This window comes from Cupressus sempervirens, chromosome 1, assembly GCF_028749045.1.
Source record: "Cupressus sempervirens isolate cs-2001-9-10 chromosome 1, ASM2874904v1, whole genome shotgun sequence".
Taxonomy (NCBI): domain Eukaryota; kingdom Viridiplantae; phylum Streptophyta; class Pinopsida; order Cupressales; family Cupressaceae; genus Cupressus; species Cupressus sempervirens.
The window spans coordinates 358,641,547-358,655,037 of NC_143118.1; the positions used below are offsets into that span (position 1 = coordinate 358,641,547).

The following is a 13,491-nucleotide window of genomic DNA, read 5'->3' on the forward strand; positions in this document are numbered from 1 at the left end:
AAGGAAATAAGGTGGCTAAAGCGGCAGCTGCCATGGGGTTTAAATTAATGGCAGTCATGTGTTGGAGGAATATGGAAAATTTAAACAAAGATATTAAGTCCTTGATATGCAAGGAAAGAGGGGAGGGGGGGGGGGGGGGGGGAGGGTATCATTTAATTATGACTATTAAATTTAAAGCTAGGGCCAATTTTGGCAAATTTTTCCTTGAAAAGTTGAAGTGTGCTAAATTTAATAAAGGTTTTAGGGAAATGAGGAGAAGACATGGCTATACAAATGGAAAGATGAACGAATGCAAATTAAGAAGAGTTTCATTTCACCATTATGGTAACCTATTGTGAAATTCAAATTACTTCCCATTTGAAAGTACAAATGATATCATTTCTTAGATTGTTAGAGATTTTTAGGGTGTTAAATTATGATACTATACAAAAATGATTCCCATAGTGAATTCACATGGGATTTTGAGGCTTATCAAGCATGGGATTGCAAAAATTTTTTACTCATTGTTGAGAGACTCAGAATCGACAATATTTGTAGTGTTTTCACAGATAGGTAAGTTCAGATGTACATCACTGAGGTGGTAGAAAGAGAAATTGGTGGGATAGACATGGACAGAGATTTGAATAGGTTAGAGCCCACAAAAATGGATAACTTCAAAGATAGAATGGCCACCTGGTTCCTCTTAAAAGAGTGGGGTTTTCTGCCTTACATGTAGGTGATGGCAGGGTATGACAAGAATTATGCCCTTCAGTTCATTAATGGGTGGAATTACTGCAAGATCACCATTAATGGAATTAATTTTCAAGTTAATGAGGAAGTAATTTCCATGGCTACTGGTCTCTCAATGAAGGGGAAAAAATAGAGAAAGGTCACTAAAACCACTAACAAGGCTAGTCTAAGAAATTTTTTTGCGGAGAATGAGGAACCAATGCACTATAGAGGATGTTTTAAGAGGGATAAGTTGCCAGCTCCATGGGATGATGTTTTCTTGGTTCTCATGAAATATCTTACGCTGGAGGGCAGGTTCGATGTGTGCTACTACTATCATTTTCCATTATTGAATCATTTTAGAAATAGGGATTTTATTTCCATTCTATTTTTTCTACTACATTCTCTAGAGGATATGGTTAGTGATGTTAGGGAGAAGAGGAATAAAGGGCATAATTTCACCATCATCCACCAAGGCTTAATCTTTTGCCTATATCAATTCCACCTTTCCCTATGCCCCCCTAGGGTGGTGGTGGTTGATAACTAGCACCACTGACAAAATTCTCTACCAAGCACCAGTACTAGTACTAGAATTCATACCCCTCGACCCTCCTCTAGCCATTAAAAAAAAAAAAAGAAACCTGATATGGGTATGCAACATAAGGGTAGTAAAAAGATTAAGATAGAAAAACCTGTGGAGGTGGAAGAGGAGGAATTGGAGGAGGAAGGCGAGGGCGAGGGGGGGGGGGGGTGGTGGAAGGCTAGGAGAATTTGGAAGAATTGCCCAATCCTAGGAAAGGTATAAGAAAAAATCTAACAGAGTTAGGGTGGAGGAAGTGGAAGATGAGAGCTTAGATAATAATGAAGAGTAGAGGGAAGAGGAGGATAACTCTAATTCCAAGAGAGAAAAAGGGAAGGAGGAGGTTGAAAAAAGTGTTAACTTGGCCAACAATTATGCTGACAATGCCCAACTGTCGGCTGATAATACACAGGTTTTGACTGGTAATGTTGCTACCACAAAGACTACTCATGTTTCGGCCAGCTTCACCCTTCAACCCATTACCTTATGTGAAGACAGTAACAAAGTGGACACCTCCCCCATTACTATTTCCTCCTCGGTCAAGGAGAAATCTAAGATTTTAACTAACCTAAGGGTTTTGCAAGATAACCAAGTTGAAAAAGCTAAAGAGGAAGCCAAAAAGATGGGAACACAGAATAAGGAGGAGATCGAGGAGTAATTGGAGGTGTATGCCAAATTGGAAAAGAGGGTTAAAAATTTAGAAGAAGGGTTCTACACCTTCTCTAAATTTTCCTTAAAGGTCACCCACATAGCTGCCACCACCCTCCAATTACTAGAACAAGAGAAGGAAGAAGCTGGAATGGATATGGTGGATCATAAGCTCCTCTTTAAATTCCTTGCAGATGATTGGGCTCAAGTTCTGCTGGCTATGAAGGCAAAGGGAAAAAATGAGAATAATGTTTCTTAGTTTAAAGGGATCCTTGGATCCAAGTTTTTTTATGTTAATTTGCTATTACTAGTTTTTCTCGTATCTAGCTGTTGCTCAGACTCGTGTTGGTATTGTTGTGCTAATAGTTTTTTATGATGAACTTTAGTAGTACATCAGACTTTTCAGACTTCTATTATAGTTTAGCTAGTTTGGTTAATGGTAGTTTGATGGTTAAGTTACATGTATAGTTTTATATTGGTTATGTGGGACTCTTGTATGTTTTTACTCCTGTAATATTCTCTGTGGGTCTCTACTAGTAATGTGTTGGTCACTAGCATTTTGGTTGTAAGGGTTGACACCTTCGTGTTTTGTCACTTTTTATTTCAAAAACAATGAGATATAGTTATCTAAAATCTTTGTTGATGATATCATATTTTGAGGAAAAGTTGCATTATGCAAATCATTTGTAGATGAAATGAAGGAGGAATTTGAAATGTATATGTTTGGTGATATCAAATTCTTTGTTGTTTTACAAGTATATTGAATGAAGTAAGGTATCTACCTTACTTAATCAAAATACATCAAGAAGATATTGATTTTTTTGGAATGGAAGATTCAAGACCAGTTAGCAAACCATGGCTATAGGACATAATTTATCTAAGAATGATGATTCCACTGATGTGAACCAAACATTGTATAGATCAATGATTGAGAAACTAAAATATGGTGTTCATAGCAGACCTAATTTATTATATCAGTAGTTGGGATTGTTGCAATATTTTATGCAAGTTCCTAAAGAGTATCACATGATGGTAGTGAAATGATACTAAGATATTTGAAATGAACATAAGACTATGGATTGTAATACAAGAAGAATGAAAAGTTTGAACTGAAAGTGTACATAGATGCTGACTAGGTAGAAAATGTTGATGATAGAAAGAGTAAAAGTGGCGGAGCTTTATTTTTAGGAAAGAGACTAGTTTTATGGATAAGCAAGAAGAAAGACTTATTTCTTAATCAACAGATGAAGCTAAATACATGGAAATGACAATGAATTGTTCACACATTATATGGATCAAGCGATTGTTGAAAGGAATGAAGGAAGACATCACTAATCCAATTGTTATCTATTGTAATAATATTAATACTATAATCATATCAAAGAATCCTGTGATGCACACAAAGACAAAGCATATGGCTATCAAAGTATCATTACTTGAGAGAGCTAGTTCAAGACAAAGAAGTGAGATTGGAGTATGTGAACACTAAGGAGCAAAAAGATGACATTTTCACTAAAGATTTATCTAAGGATGCACATGAATATCTAAGAGGTAAACTAATTCCCCTAGACAAGGCTACTTAAATTGAGATGGAGCTTTGCATCAAAAATGTCGATTAGAATATCTTACAAGTTGATGTAGAAAGTCCTTCTTTAGGAGTTGCCTAAAGTAGTAAAGAAAGAAGAATAGAGTAAAGGAAGGTGGAGAAAATGTTGTATCAGTCATAGATCAAATGGAAGATGATGAATTTAATACTGACATGAAGATATTACATGATCAATATGTATGAGATAGATAAAGTGTCTTTGTCATTGTTGGCAAAGAGAAAGAGAATGACAGTTACCATGTAGTAATAAGAGAGAGGGGGAGATTGAACAAGAAAAAGGGAGAAGTATGTCAGATGAAGAGATGTAAGAAAGGGAGATTATGAAGATGAAGTTGTTCAAAAAGAGATGTTGCAAAGAGGGAGAATGTATTTGAGGTGTTGCCAAAAATAAAGAGAAAAACTGATTGATTTCATGATCTTATATGATAGAGGGAGCTTATGTGTTGCATATAGAGCTACAAAGATGAGAATGAAATTGAAAGTGAAAGAAAGAGATTGTTGGGATATTGATGAAGATCTAATACTAAACACAAAGGGAGATCTCTTGAAGTAGTACATGTTTTTTATTGTATGGTGACTAGGGGTGTTGTCATCAATGCCAAAGAGAGAAATTGTTGGAAACTACAATTGGAACAATTGTTATGTTGTCATTGATGTCAAACCTTATTAGTAAGATAGTTTTCTATTTGATTTGTGTTTCATATCTAGATGATTGATGAAGAGGATTTGAGAAGTTGGTCATAACAATAGAACCTAGAGAAAAGGTTGAGTAATGGAAAGGAAACTACAATGGACACTTGATTAGTTAGACTTTGACAAGATAAAGTGATTGTTTAGTCATGATACAAAGTGAAGAAGACAGTTGTATTGAATCCTTGAAGAAGTGATCAAAGATTGACCAAATACATAGGCTTGACCAAGAAAAGAGATTAGAAGATTTAAAAGGAACTTGCAATGTTTGCCAAGTGATGTTAGTGTCGACCAAGCAACAGTATGTGCCAAGCAGTAGTGTCAATTGAACATCAGTATTGACTGAGTGTCAATATATGTGCTAAACAAAGAAGATAGTAGTGAATGAGTAACCCAATGATGATCGAGCATCAAAACACAATGTTGGACGAGGGAAAATATTTAACAGTTTATGAGAAAATTATGATTTTCAATTGAAATAGTTGATTTCTTGGAATATTTAAATTACATTGAAGATAAGGATAGATGACCTAGAACATATAAATTGAAAGGGAAACCATGTTTTTGTGTTTCTATGCAAGGATTTAAGGAGAAGCTTCTAGAAGAAAAAAGAGGAAACAAAATGTTGGAAGGATTCAATGAATCTAACCAAACCATGAGATCTACGATAGTGTTAAAGGAAAAAAATGATCAAAACTACCTATTTAAAGAGGTGCAAGGGCTAACCTAGAATGGTTGGAGTGGTTTTTGATCCTATTGATTGGCGAACTTGAGTAAGAGGCTAAGAAGAGTTGTGAAGAGGTAAAGAATGGTTTCTTGAAGGGTTGCCAAGTGAATCAAAGATAGAGATGACAATGAAGGCCAGTTAGTGGATCAACATGTGAGCTAAACTATGATTTTTATTTGCAAAGTGAGTTGTATTTGTCATATCAAACCTACTGTTACTTTCTAACTATTGTATCAATATTGAAATCCTTTAATCAAGGTTGACCTAACAGTCATGTATGTAAATCCTTTAATCAAGGTGGTATTGTAATGGAATGTTCCAATGTCCTCTAACAAGGCCACTTCTAACAAGGTGATTAAATTATTTAACAAGGTCACATTTAACAATGTGTTTTGTAACTTTTAATAGGGTTGGCTCCTAATAGAGCTCACTTTAGAAGAGAGAAAAATTGGCCACATATTATTGGTGGTTTTTCCAAAATTGGTTTTCCACATTAAATCCTAGTGTCAAACTTGTGTGGATGTTATTTGTGATGATTTTTTGTTACATTTTGCAAGTCTATTATAATTAGGAAAGTGGACTATTAGTTGACGTTATAGAGACCGAGTTAAGGGATGTTAAGATCTAAAGTAGTTGAAGTGTTTATTTATTTGAATTGGTACATCTAGACCTTGAATAACTGATTCACACCCCCCCCCCCCCCTCTTTCTTAACATTCTAACACTATGATATATTGAGACTCTATCTATCACATACCAACTTGTAGATATATTGACATTGAAATGATAATCAAGTCATGATTGCATGACATAAGCATCCAATCTAATTGCTAACAATCTCCCAATAATCTCAACATGCTGAAAAACTCTTGTGAATACTACTACCATTACAAAAATTATAGCAAAAACAAATTATGTGGTTTTTTATGTTAATATACATAAGCATGACATGTTCTAGCAATTGCTAGTGAATTTTTGACCTACCTCATTTGCAAAAATGCTAATAGTTTAGTGACATTATGAATATATTTTCTCTACTTATATAGCATTGGAACACCATCAAGTCACACCAATAGAATGTTGTTATTTCTAGGTATTTTTAGTATAGTTAACATTTCAAATACCTCGTGATTCAACATTATCATTAAATAGTATTGGGTAAGTCGATAGAAGTGTTTAATAATATATCACCCACAAATAGAGATATCTTGTGCAAAGTCAAGCCTAACTATGTAGCCTCCACCTATTACCTTATGCACATATTTCCATACATTTATCTAAAAGTACGAAGATTTGGACACTTCCTCAAACATTCCACAATTATGGCACTCTCCATAATTAGCCATTCATGTCGAGGACATATATTACCATTCTATTATCCTCGTTCATTCTTGTAGGTTCATGATATATATCTTATATGGACATGAACATGTCCTCCTACATTTTTAAATTCAAGTTCAAATGTGACAAACTTATGTCTATGTCATGGCTATTACAATTTAACTGTCAACACATTTTCTCAAATTATTTTTGTCTATCTATGAGTAAAGGAATTCAACTACTTTCATTTCACATATCATTACCATATACACATATTTCTATACATTTATCTAAAAATATGCATATTTGCACAGTTCCTCATACATTCTACAATTATGGTACTCTCCATGACTAGACATTCACATTGAGGACATATATTACCATTTTATTATCCTCATATTCTTGTAGGTTCATGATCTATATCTTATAATATGGACATGAACCTATCCTCTAACATTCTTAAATTCAAGTTCAAATGTGACAAGCTTACGCCTATGTCATAGATATTACAATTCAATTGTCAATACATTTGCTCAATTTATTTCTATATATCTATCAGTAAATGAATTCAACTACATTCATTTCACATACCATCTTTATTCAAGAAGCATTTATTGTAAGATTTTGAATTGGTGCACGAAAAAAAATTAATACGCATATTCATCTTAAGAGCATTTTACATAGTTTGCAGCTTGTTTCGTTTTATCCTCAGATTTTCATAAAGCTAATCCTTCTTTTTAAAATGACTTATCCAAAAATGCTCTAATAGCCCTTTGAAGATATTTATAAATATCATCGATCTTCGTGATAAAACAAATATCAACATGTTTGATGAATTAAAGAATACAGATGTACAACTAGTAAGATCATATCTATGTGAAAAAGACTAGATACAGACATGAAGATAATCCACTAGCACACAATTAGCCTAAAACAAAATATGAATCTTTTAAAAAATCAAAATAAAAACATAATCAAAGATATTTTACTTTTAAATTTAGAAAAAAAAAAACTAATTAATAATACATCATCAAATCTAAAAACCAAAAATCATTGTTTAATAATCTTAATTATTTCATGCCCACTTTTTCAATACACCCCATTAAGAAAGCATGTTTAAATTTTCCTTTACAATATAAAAATATATAAATTAAGAATTGACGTTGGCAACATGATAGTGTGAAAAAAAGTTGTAAAAACCCCAAAGTTACAATGAAAATATATATCATATTCAAAGAAGACATGGACGTAATACATTCTGATTTCCTTTTCTATACATGTGGTGGTTAATCTTCAACTAATAGTAGAAATGGATTTTCTACTATTTAGACATATTTTATCTTGCAAAGTTTATTGAACATAAAATCCGTGTGCACTTTGAGAATTATATTAATTTTGCCACGTAAAATCAATTTAACTCAATTCTAATTTGATAAATTAAAAAGAACATATTTTTTTAATAATTTGGGTGAAATAGACATTCACTGGAATATTTCCGTGGGAGAAGCATGTGGATCCTACCTTTTACACTAAATTGTTAAAAAAATATAGATATGTAGCCTAGTGTTTTACATTTTCTTTGATTCTGCAAGTTGATTTTTAAACTATGGACTTCTTCCATTTTATAATACTCAAAATTGGATTTTTCGTGGGAAATGCTTTTGTAATTTTTTATTGTTGTAATTCTTATAAAGGAAATTTTATAATGAATATTGGATGGTAGTGATAAATAATAAATATAATGATTTAAAAAAAAAAAAATCAAATATGTGGACATAAATGATTCACATATATAATATTGATTATTTGATAAATTAATATATAAAAAATTAATTAAATAATTAGTTTTATCTATAAAACCAAATTTAAGTTGGTGTTTTTTTATTCATATTATATAAATACTTATTTTTTGAGAAGATTTGTTAGTTGATTTAAATTTATTTTATTGATTCCAACATAGAATTTGTGATAACAGATAATCTATTCTTAAAAGTGTTTAGTTGATATCTAAAAATCTTCAATTTAAATCTACTTCCATGAAACTAGTAGATTAAGAGGAGATGTGGGAGTGAGTCTTAGATTATTATAAAAATAGGTTTTAAGATATACCTTAAAGAACCCTAGGTTTTACAAGGACCTGGAACGTAAGTTCACAAAAACAACAAAAAACTTGATTTTATAGGATCCTAGAACCAGCATAATAAAGAAAACAACGATATGAGAGTGAGTTGATTGTTTTCTTGATCTTTATAAAAATATTAAAAAATTTAAATAACAATCGAAATTATTTATATATTCAAATATCTTACATAATTAAAATGCATTAACTTTTTTTAATTTTAAATTTCATTATTTAAATTTAATTAAATAGTTAATACTAAGAGGTATCTTGGTATAAAACAAGAGGGTGGGTGGTGAGTTCCTGAAAATCTTGTTGATGCTTTCTGCATTATATTCTTTGTTTCTACAAATAATAATGAAGTTTTCTATTGGCAAGAAAAGTAAGGTATGCTCAATGCTTTCTTAACCACAGAATTTTTGTTCTTAAGAATTCCATTTTTTTTTTTATAAGTAAGGGACTGAACTCCAAATGATTTAGATTAATATTATAGTATAAGAAATATACACTATCTAAAATCTATGAGATGGCCTTCAAACAGATAAGAAAACTAAACTTCAACTAACGAAATATAAAACACATTTTTTATTACCAGTTAACTAAGTTGGCATTTCATGTTTATGGTGTTTCTGACCTAAGTTAATGGCCACAAAATGGCTGAACTTGAAGAACAAAGCAGATGACTTCTATGCAGATGACATTTTTGAAGGTAAACTGATAATATTTTTTAGCACAAATATTTCCTGTTAAGATAGTTATGGCCATCTTTTCTTCTTGAAAACTTGCTTGAGCTAATAATTTATGAAAGAGCTTCCAAGCATAAAAATCTATATTGGTCTGAAGTTTTTGAACAAACAAAGAGCTTGAGGGATGCTGTGAAATCGATTGATTGTTTATGAATCACTCCAAGCTTATGAATTTGAATCTATTTCTTTCATAAAACTTGAATTGCATATTGAATATTTGATTGTTTATGAAAGAGATTCTTAGTTAAGAATCCATATTAGTCTGAACAAACCAAGAGCTTGAGAGAGGGTGTGATTGTATTTGTTGATATATTTAGTTGTTTATGAATCCCTCCAGGTTTATAAATTTGAAACCATTTCTTTCTGATTTAAGAACGATATTTCTTTTGGCATATATATGTGCAATATATGGTTGTTTATTGAATATTTGGCTGTTTATGACATGCTTGATTATGAATGATTCAGAGACCATTTGTAAATTGTATATCTAGCTATAATTCTGACTGTTATGAGTGGAACACATGATAGGACCATTGTTGAGAGAAACTGAATATGGGACTCCAGTAAGGCTGGAGACATGTGCATCCCAAGACACTGAGCTTAAAAAATTAAGGTAATTTAGTCATTAGATTGAACTGATTCTAGCATCATCTGAGCATTAAGAACTAATTAGCTGTTTATCCATTGCTAAAGAGCAAGAATCCAAGAAATAAATTTGTTTCAAATCATTTACCTTGGAAAACAATAATTTACTTTATAAGATCTTTGGGTTTGCAGAGTATTTGTTCAGACATGGAATGTAGGAGGTATAACAACATACAATGGACTGGAATTGGATGATTGGCTGGATGCATCATGTCCAGCAGATATCTATGTTCTGGGGTAAACAACACATCCCTTCATTTTGCATGTTGTATGAAATAATTTGTCAATTTAGGTTCGCTTTATAGGAAAACAAGTATTGACAATTATATGACATGCATCGATATTTAAATCTCAGAGATAAAAGCTGTATAAAGAAAAATACTGTTTGCTGGGTTTATTTGTTTTTAAATCTCTCTTCCATAGACTTGGAGTTGCTATTTTTTTCTTTATTTGAATAAATTTTAGCAATTTTAGAAAATTTCATGGTATAGAACTTTGAAAATAATAATAGTGTATTAGTCATACAAGAATGCTAATTGTGAAGGTTCTCTTTAACAAGGGATCAGTCATACAATTGTTTATGTCCCTCTCAAAAAGTGTATATCTGATCGCTATAACTTTTCATGAATTTTTGTATCATTCAAATTATCAGCTTGAAACATTATATATTTTTGCTTTATTTATTTGCATCCTTTTTTCCTTTTAACTTGTTTTGCAAAACTCTTCAATTTCTGATAATTTATGGAGACATATCAGATATTAGAGATGTGTGTCTGTCTTCAAAACATGTCTCAGAAGGTGGAAGATGGGTCTCCCTGTACCAGTACCTTTTTTCTTAGCCTGGAACTCACTAAAATCCTTCTATCCTAATCAATTTTCATTTAAATTTTGGCTTGAATAAGGTTTTTACATTAAAACTTAATAAGTGTTCATAAACATTCAAATCAGCATTTTCATCCAGGCTCAGAATGATAACTAATCTACCAGATGAACTCTCACAAATAAGGGACATTGACATGTTATTATATTCCTTTGAAGTGTTCATAGTTGTAAACATTAAACATCTGATTTTCTTTCTTTTCTATACAGATTTCAGGAAATTGTGCCATTGAATGCTGGGAACATATTGGGTGTAGAAGACAATGGTCCCGCTGCAAAATGGTTAGCCCTTATTCGCCATACATTGAACAAAAATACAAGTTTTTCACCATTTAGCTGGGATGGACCAAAAGATTCATCACTAGAAACTTGTAGTTCTGATTCTGATTGTGGACGTTCTCAAGCAAATCAGAATTCTGCTTCTTACCAGAGTAATTCCTTCCAAACTTTGAAATTTCATATCAAACTAAACATTGAACTGATTAAAAATCCAACCTTGCTGATTGTGTGAATGTGTCCCTTTGGAAACAGATATCTCAGTAGACTGCAATGCCTGGTTTGGATCAGTTTCATCACAGGACGAAAGTGATTTCAACGTAAGGCATTCCTTTCCAGAAGCATCTCATTCAAGTGAGATGAATTACAATTTCAATTCAAGCGAGGAGTCAAATTACAGTTTGGTAGCCAGCAAACAGATGGTTGGCATGTTTCTCTGTGTTTGGGTACGTAGTGATCTGAGACAGCATGTCTCAGATTTAAAAGTATCTTGTGTTGGTCGAGGGCTAATGGGCTACCTTGGCAACAAGGTAAGAAAAGCACAACTTTCATTAAACCCTAAATTCAGAAGTGCAAACTTACGAAACCCTAACATTTCCTTATTAAGTATAAAACCCTATCATTTCTCTAATAAGTATTTGGTTGAGGACTAATGGTTAACCTGGGCTGCAAAGTATGAAAAGTATAACCTTTCATTAAACCCCAAATTCATGAAAAGTATAACCTTTCATTAAGCCCTATCGATTTCTTAAATAAGTATTTTACATTCATACAGGGATCCATCTCAGTCAGTATGTCATTCCAAGGAACAAGCTTCTGCTTTGTTTGCAGTCATTTGGCATCGGGAGAGAAGGGAGGTGATATGATGAGGAGGAATTCTGATGTCACAGAGATTTTAAAGAGGACCCATTTTCCACAAATGGACAAGATTTTGGGAAAGAAAACTTCAGAGAGCATTTTGGAGCATGAGTAAGGTTCAATCATGTAATTCTTTTGCTCTGATATTTGAAATGAAATTTGAATTGATTATCAAATTTGAACTTGTTTTTCAATTGGGCAGCCGAGTAATATGGCTTGGGGATTTGAACTATCGCCTTGCACTTCAACATACAGATAACAAAAAACTTTTGGAAGAATATGATTGGGAAGCTCTGTTGGAAAAAGACCAGGTGGGTACATGAACTTCATAGTTAAGTTTAAATGAAATCTTCAAAGGTAGTTTTTATGTAGAATCCAATCATTATTTTTGGGGCGTAATCAGTCTGAAATGCAAATGGCAGCTTCTAATTGAGAAGAAAACAGGGAATATATTCAAAGGATGGAATGAGGGAAACATATATTTCCCTCCTACTTACAAGTATTTCAGAAATTCAGACCATTATGCAGGGGTAAATAATATATCAAGAACAAAGGGGCGCACACCAGCGTGGTTAGTTCAATTAATGAGTTTTCATGGTTAAATTGGATTTTGAGCTATGCAGAGGGAAATAAATAAATATTATATAACATTACTTTTCTTTCATTTTCTAAAGCTTATATGGTAATGCTTAAAGTGTTTTTGCATTTTTCTTATATCCAGGTGTGATCGTATACTTTGGTATGGAAAAGGCTTAAGACAGCTCTGTTATGTCGATGGAGAATCAAAGTTTTCTGACCACCGTCCTGTTTATTCAATTTTTATGGTTGAGATAAAAATGCTTGACAAAATTAATTAAAATACTCTTTAATGAGCTCAGGGTCGCAATGTTTCAAGATGATATTGCGCCCAAACTGAGACCACCGATAAAATTCTCATATATTTGGTGATTATATGATATCTCACAGACATGTCACCTGCAAGGCCCAACACAGCAGTAAGAAACCTCCAAGATATTGTTAGCTCTTGTTCACGATGAAACAAATGTATTTTCATATCTGGTTCCCTCACTTGGGTAATCCGGACCTGTATCATATATTTTTGTCATTTTTATGAAAAAAAATTCGAAGTAGTTAGGACGGAACATTAATTTTGAGATTACAAATGTTAAGATTCTAACTGGCATATTGATTCATAAAATCACTTAATGCTTAATAACTAGCTATATATACTTCGAGAACGATTACTCTCGGCGTAATATATATAGAGGTATATATAGCTAGTGGCAGTCGCGGAGCAATAGGAAAAATATTTACTTTTTATTTTTTATTTTGATAAGGTTACTATAAAATTGTTAATTAATTTTTAATTAGAGTTGTATGAAGTTAGTATAAAATTATGCTTCAAAATATTTTTAAAAATTTAATATAAGGAGTTTAATATAGATTAAAAATATATTTTTTATTTTTGGGATATTGTAATGTAAAATGTTATAGTCATACATAGATATATGGTTAGGGACAAAGTTACCATTATAGTTAATGTTAACCTTAGGGATAGAATTAGGGTTAGGGTTAGCATTAGAGTTAGGGTTGGAGTTAGGGTTAGGGTTTGAGCTATGGTTAAGGTTAGGGATAGAGTTATGGTTATGGTTATTGTTAGAGTTATGGTTATGGTTTAGATTAGAGTTAT

At 32.2% G+C, this 13,491-nt stretch overlaps 1 pseudogene; it reads left to right on the forward strand.

Moving 5' to 3' along the window:
• Window positions 1-12,658, forward strand: part of LOC149577738 (type I inositol polyphosphate 5-phosphatase 8-like) — a 36,183-nt pseudogene extending 23,525 nt beyond the window's left edge.
• The last annotated feature ends 833 nt before the right edge of the window (window positions 12,659-13,491 follow it).